Raw genomic sequence first — 7,155 nt, 5'->3', positions numbered from 1 at the left:
CTACACCGGAAGTGACAGGCGACACTGGGAGCAGAGGAAGAGCCGGCGCGCGGACTAACGCTTTTGTATCGGCTCCCTCAATGATTACCGGAAGTGCAACCATGGCAACCAATAAACAAAAATGAGCGAGGGGGAAAAGTAACACAAAAACGCTCATACGGCTACAATCAGTCATCATATTTGTATTATGTTTTGTTTATTGTTATGACTCTGGCAACAGTTAGCTGCTGTGACAATAGTTTATGTATCCATGTGTGTACAAATATGTGTTCAGTGCTTCCTCCATGACTGGAGCACAGACTCCATCTGAAACGCAGCCGCAGGGTTTGTGATCACGATCAGCAGTGCTGTCGCTAAATACACCAGACTCCTCTGTTAAGTATTGAGATTTTAGACATTTCCCTGGTAATTGTTGGAGATGAACCCACGTTTTTAGGATTGTTAAGTCTTTTTAACTGATCTATAGTTCGGCATTGTTCGGCTTGATTCTTGTGTCGGAAGTCTTGCTCACGCCTCTTTCCTGTGACGGCACTCTGACCAATCGGTGGCCGGCAGTCTGGCGATCTGGCGATGTCATGCGTAGTATCACCTCTGCTCGCTTACTAAAAGAACTACCAGGTACTATCATTACATTACATGTCATTTTAGCAGACGCTTTTATCCAAAGCGACTTACAATTGAATCAAGTACAATTAGCCAGGGGTGGAATCGAACTTGCGACCATGATGTCTTTGGTACACAAGGTAGGGTCTTAACCACTGAGCCACTCCACCCCATATCTGGTGGGAACGCAAAATAACCGTGCCGTGCTGAGACGAGGCGTGTCGAGTTGCACCAGAAGACCACAGAGAAGGTTCATGGATGCTGTGAAGGACATGAAGACAGTTGGTGTAACAGACGATGACAATAAATGGAGAAGAAGAAGACTATGTATAGATGTGTTTTCATGTAAAACACCGTGTTTTACATTTAGTTGAATTGATGTGATTGATGATAAACGGTTGATGCTGGTGTTGTTGTCCAGTCTCCAGCTGTCGAGGTTTGGTTAGGCCGTCGTTCCTGCTCACAATGGAAGTCCGCAGCAACACATGCAGCTGTTTACTTCACTCAGTGTGAAATAAGATTCCTTTCACTTACAATGCTGAATTATTCCAACCTTATACCCACTTCACATCTGTCTTCTCCCATGTTCATTTACTAGGCAAATCACAATATACCACACACACACACACACACACAGATAGCCTGTCCTTGGCCTTGGGTCTGATATTCCATCTCAGCCTTTCCTCTGTGCCCTAAACAAGCTTTTCCAGTCTGTCAGCCTTAATCCATGGCAACCAAAGAAATAGAGTTCTGCAAAACAAAGCCCCCCAAACACATTATATTGAGTACAACATTCACTCCCTAGAGTGAATGCAACTAAATGCCTTTAGCTGTGTCAGGGACTGTATAGCGAGGCGGCACCCACTCTGTTTTCAGTACAGATCCTGAAACTGATCCTGAAGACTCAATTTCAGCCAAAGGGAGGAGACGCAAACAAGCTTTCACAACATTCATCACAACAAACATGTTGACATGACAAAAACAATCTGATTATTGTGTTAGTCCAACAAAAAACAGACTTTTTTAAAGACATGGAAATGTGTTAGTGCAATTGAAATTGTAAGTTCTCAAAGTTGGACAAACAGAGTTAGATAATGTCGGCCCCAGAGTTTGACCTGAACATAATAGAAGAAACCAATTCACTCATGAAGAAGAAACTTGGAGAAAACTTTTAAGACTGATGAGGAGACTAAATGTATGCTCTGTCAACTTAAAGAATTAAATTGTTTTAAGTTGTGTAGTTGTGGGTGTGGTCACCTCCCACTTGCAAGAGGCGTGACCAACGGATGTAGATCACAATGCCTCAGTAAGAAAATGGATAGACCAATGATCCGGATGATGCATGCAGAGTGACAAAAAACTTGCCACTGGATACATATCAACACCGTTCTTTGACAGAATTTGCACTCAAGCAATTTGTTTTTGCAAATAAAGGTGGGGACATTGGTCCCTTTCATTAAAAAATATTTAGATATAATAAAATGTATCATGTTTCCACTGTTCTTGTAGGTAATTGGACAGATGGTCTGGCAACTCGTGCTGCTTCTAGTGCAGAGCTTTTCTTTGTGACAGAGGTTGAGGTTGAGAGGTTGGACTCATGCACAGAACCAAGGTGAAATGAAAAGGAACAAGTCACATTTTGATTGCATTTAAAAAAACGCTGTTGCAACTAGAAGATTGATGTCTGATTCTGTAGTTGAGGGTATTCTCGCTGCAGCAGACCACAGTTCACCACTGCCAGTGTATCTGAGACCAAGTATTTGCATCAACTTGGAAAACAAACAGCAACATTGGCAGCAACAGCGCAAATCCACATCCACTTGGTCTGAAATGTAGAGATGTTTTTATAGTTTAAACTTACCCTCACTCAACCAAAGAACAACTGAAAATTACAGCATCGAAAATGCTGCTAATAATCCCTTATACGGTAAAAAGATAGTTTGATAAAAGGATGATAGATGTCTGGATAATGATTTTAATATCCACTTTCAACTTCTATTCCACAGAAGGATCATTTGTGGGTTTGAGCCTAAACTATACTCCTCATCTGACGGCTCATTTTCAGAACTCATGTTTCTACCTCATTCTCAGAGCTCTACAAATAGAGTAGGGAGCACCACAGTGTACTTTCCTACAGGCCTGTTTGCCAAAACTAAGAGCAGAAGCTAAGCTGGAAACATTCTTTGACACCCGATGCCGTGTCTTATTAGGCTTATTATGCTTTTAAAGAATTCACATCTCAAGTCAGTTCATGCATTCATATCCACCAGACTCCACTACTATAAACATCTCCAGCTTATTCAGACATACATCAAACTCTGAATACACCACCATGTGTTCATTGGCTTCCATTTCATCACAAAATTACATTTGTAATACAAGTATTGGTCCATAACACAGTTACCAGGTTGGCTCTTCGGTTCATACAGTGACCTGTTCACGGAATACAACCAAATCAGCAGGTGAAGGTCTTCTAACTGTGCTCAGAATAAGGGTCTATTTTTACTTGAATAAACCAAACACATCAGTGATTGTTCCACACACAGATTGTGCTGCACATCCAAAGCTCGTCTGTGACTCTGTGTGTGTGTGTGTGTGTGTGTGTGTGTCCGACTCTCCGCCCACAGTAAATACAGTTAGCTGGAGCTCACTCATGCGGCAGAATTATGCATTCTCGTAAAGTATTTAAGTTTATGACAGAAAGTCACTAGATTTGAAGGAATAAAATGTTTCTGGGGTCCTGTAAAGTCGCTAAACGGCACAAACCATTCACTTCTTTCCCCTGGCTCGGTTCATTCTCTCTCTCCGTTTCTGTAATAATATCTAATGTCTCTGTGTTTTGGTGCAATGTTACAGGACAACTACAATGCTTTGAGTTTTCACGGAGATATATTTCCTGACACGATGCCGTCTCTGAGGAGAAAGATTGTTACGTTTGTGCCGTTACCGTCTGGACGTGGCCTCAGATCTGAGGCGAGTGAGGCTGCCTTCAGTTACTGTCAAACATGTCTGTGGAACTAATTACTCGCTGATTTGAGATTCCTTCATACAACTGTATCCACTTTCAGAAACAAACATACCTTTTCTCCTGAGCTTACAAGTGATGACTGTCATGTGTTGTATGTATCTGTATGTATCTGTAAGTGTGTAATCATTAGTGACATCTATTGCTAAGTCAAATGCAGGACTCTTACCCACTTTCCCAAGCATTTCAGGGAACTATGGAGACTTTCTCATACCAGAGAGGATGCAAATCTCTCTTCTCCTCCACTCTGTCATTTCCTTTTTTGCTTTTTGTCCTCAGTTTATTCAGTGGATGTATGCATATGTTTGTATTTGTAAAACTACAAAGACACTGCTGCTCCCGATACCACTTTATATCTTGAAGGGAGCTGAGCTGGTGTGCAGCAATAAGATAAAGCGCTGACAACAAAAGTAGAGCAGACTGCAACCTGTGCTCTGCTAGACTGTCTGCAGAGGAGGCTCCAAAAGTAGAGTCTTCAAAAGAAATAGTTTCATAAAACATCTAAAGAACCAACACGACATACAGTAAAGGATTTACGTTTTATTCATTTTAATCTCTCTCTCTATATATAGATATATATACACACTATATACAGTTGAAACCAGAAGTTTACATACACTATATAAAAAGACACATGTCTCACTGTCTGACATGAAATCAGACAATCACTTTCCCTGTCTTAGGTCCGTTAGGATTACCAAAATTATTTCTATTTGCTAAATGCCAGAATAATGAGAGCAGGATTTTTTTAGACAAGTTTACATACATTTCACTAGTATTTGGAACCATTGCCTTTAAACTGTATGACTTGGGTCAAACGTTTTGGATATCCTTCCACAAGCTTGACTTTGATATCCTTGTTATCCTTAAGCCACTTTGTCACCAGTTTGGCCTTATGCTTCAGGTCATTGTCCATTTAGAAGACCCATTTGCGCCCAAGCTTTCACTTCCTGGCTGATGTCTTGAGATGTTGCTTCAGTATTTCCACATAATGTTCTTTCCTCATGATGCCAGCTATTTTGTGAAGTGCACCAGTCCCTCCTGCAGCAAAACAACCCCACAACATGATGCTGCCACCCCCGTATTTCACAGTTGGGATGGTGTTCTCAGGCTTGCAAGCTCCCCCTTTTTCCTCCAAATGTAACAATGGTCATTATGGCCAAACAGTTTGAATTTAGTTTCGTCAGACCACAGGACATGTCTCCAAAAATGAAGGTCTTTGTCCCTGTGTGCATTTGCAAACTGTAATCTGGCTTTTTTATGTTTCTTTTAGAGAAATGGCTTCTTTCAGCCCATGTCGGTACAGTACTCGTTTCACTGTGGATAATGACACACTCTTACCAGCTTCAGTCAGCATCTTCACAATGTCTTTTGCTTTTGTTCTTGGGTTGAGATGCACATTTCAGACCAAAGCAAGTATATGATATGTTGATGTAAATACCCCGAAATAAAAGCTGAAATACTGATCTCTTGTCTTTTGATGTCAACTGTTTTAAAGCATAAATAAAGGAATTGGCCTCACTCCTCAAATACCCTTGAAGGGGACTGTAAATGTTTTAACAGCGACAATGATATCGTATGTTGTATTTTGTTCACAGTCAAAAATATCAAATATTTGTGTGTCCTTGCACACAAAACCAAGATATTTTATCATCTGTGATAAAACTTAAATTTTTTTCCCTTTAAATCACTGCTGTATTTCTTATTTCCTGCAAGTCTATCGAAGATGACAGCCATTGTGATTGAGGCTGGATAACCAACATGAGACTTTAGCAAAGCAAATAAAAAGTAAAAAAATTAGTTATTAGAAATGAATAAACCGAAAACCATTGGCTTCTGTATTTAGTCAAAAGAGTAGTTTCTCAGTAAGAAACACCGGTGTGGTTTCTGAGCCTCAGGGCAAACATGCTTTCATTTGCAGGTTTCATGGTAAATTATACCCAAAGGCAACAGGATATATTCACATTTCACAAAGTACAGGAACTGTCAGTGAGGCCCACAGCTCATTTTTCAGCAGGTTTCACATCTGATTATAAGGATCTCTACAGTCAGCGCCTCGTTTTCTGGATTGTGAAAAAGAGGAATCTGAGGAGAGAATGTCTTGCAGTGGTCAAGAAGACTTCTCTGTAATGATCTGTTAGGCCACAGTACTGATGACCTGAGGGCAGTAAACAAATTAAACCAGATGGACAAATCCATTATCCAGGATATTTAGTTTCACTCTCAAGCCTTTGTGTGTCTTCCTGCCCGTGTTGTGTCAACAGAGCATCATCTTGTATCAATATATAATCACTCACTCATTGTCTACTGCTTTATCTTCCCCATGAGGGTCGCGGGGGGCTGAACTAATCCCAGCTGACATGGGGCGAAAGGCAGGGTCACACCCTGGACAGGTCACCAGTCCATCGCAAGGCTGACACACAGAGACCAACAACCATTCACATCTACGCTCAACTTAGAGTTTCTAATGAACCTCTGAATGTTTTAAGATTGTGGGTGGACCCCCCCCCCCCACACACACACATGCAAACTCCACACAGAAAGGAGCAGTGTGATGAAATAAATGGTGGGTTTCTATATGCACGTGGAGAATATGTAGAAACACAATGTTTTGGAAATTACTCTGGAGCTTTGAACAGACTGAGATTATAATCTCTTTCACAGGTGAGACCTAGTTATCTACATGTCATCAGACTGCCCATGCACATGGAAAGGCTCTCAGTTGAAGCAATTACAGATGACAAGGTTAATAGTTTGTTCTAACCTGGATTTGAACCAGTGACCTTCGTGCTGTGAGGCAACAATGCTTATGAAACAGAATTGGGACTTCAGTTCGGGATGCAATGATGGATGTACTTCAAACCCTGTTGACTCTCTAAATCAAGCCAGTGCAGCTTCATCTACAGCACAATTTTACAGAGTGATATTACAGCTTTGATTTTATACACATTTAAACATTCAGAATAATTGAGATGATTAAAAAAAAATAATCATCAAAGACAGATCATGATAAAGTTCCTCCTGAAACAGTGAAGTGGTAAAGTTTAAGCCCCTAAATCAATCAAACTCTCATCTTTTTTCAGTGTTGGCTGTATGTATTATTTTTCTTTTTATTATTGTTTATCTAAAGCCCCAAACCATTTTACAGGTGAAAACCAGTGTATATGGGTATCTATTAATGTTATATGTTGATCCAAATGTGCAAAATTTTCACAGTTTTGTGATAAAATGTGGCCTCTACTGCCTCTCTGGTCAAACTCCAGCTACTCCTTTAAATGTTGTCACCCTCTTGTCTGATCAGCGTGAGGCTTGTTGTACCAGACTCCTCCACCTTTTAATAAAGCCCGGAGGTGTCGCTTTGTTGCCTCTCTCTCCTCCACCTTGTGGTACTTAATATGTTTAAGTTAAGATTGATGTAAATATTGCAATTACTTGCAAAGTGTCAGTGACGATGTTGAATGGACCTTTATTTAGTAATAACAAACTCTCTCTCACACACACATCTCTCTATGAATACTTGGGTTTTT

The sequence above is a fragment of the Solea solea genome, chromosome 17 (assembly GCF_958295425.1).
Source record: "Solea solea chromosome 17, fSolSol10.1, whole genome shotgun sequence".
Classification (NCBI taxonomy): Eukaryota; Metazoa; Chordata; class Actinopteri; order Pleuronectiformes; family Soleidae; genus Solea; species Solea solea.
This window is presented reverse-complemented; position numbering follows the sequence as displayed.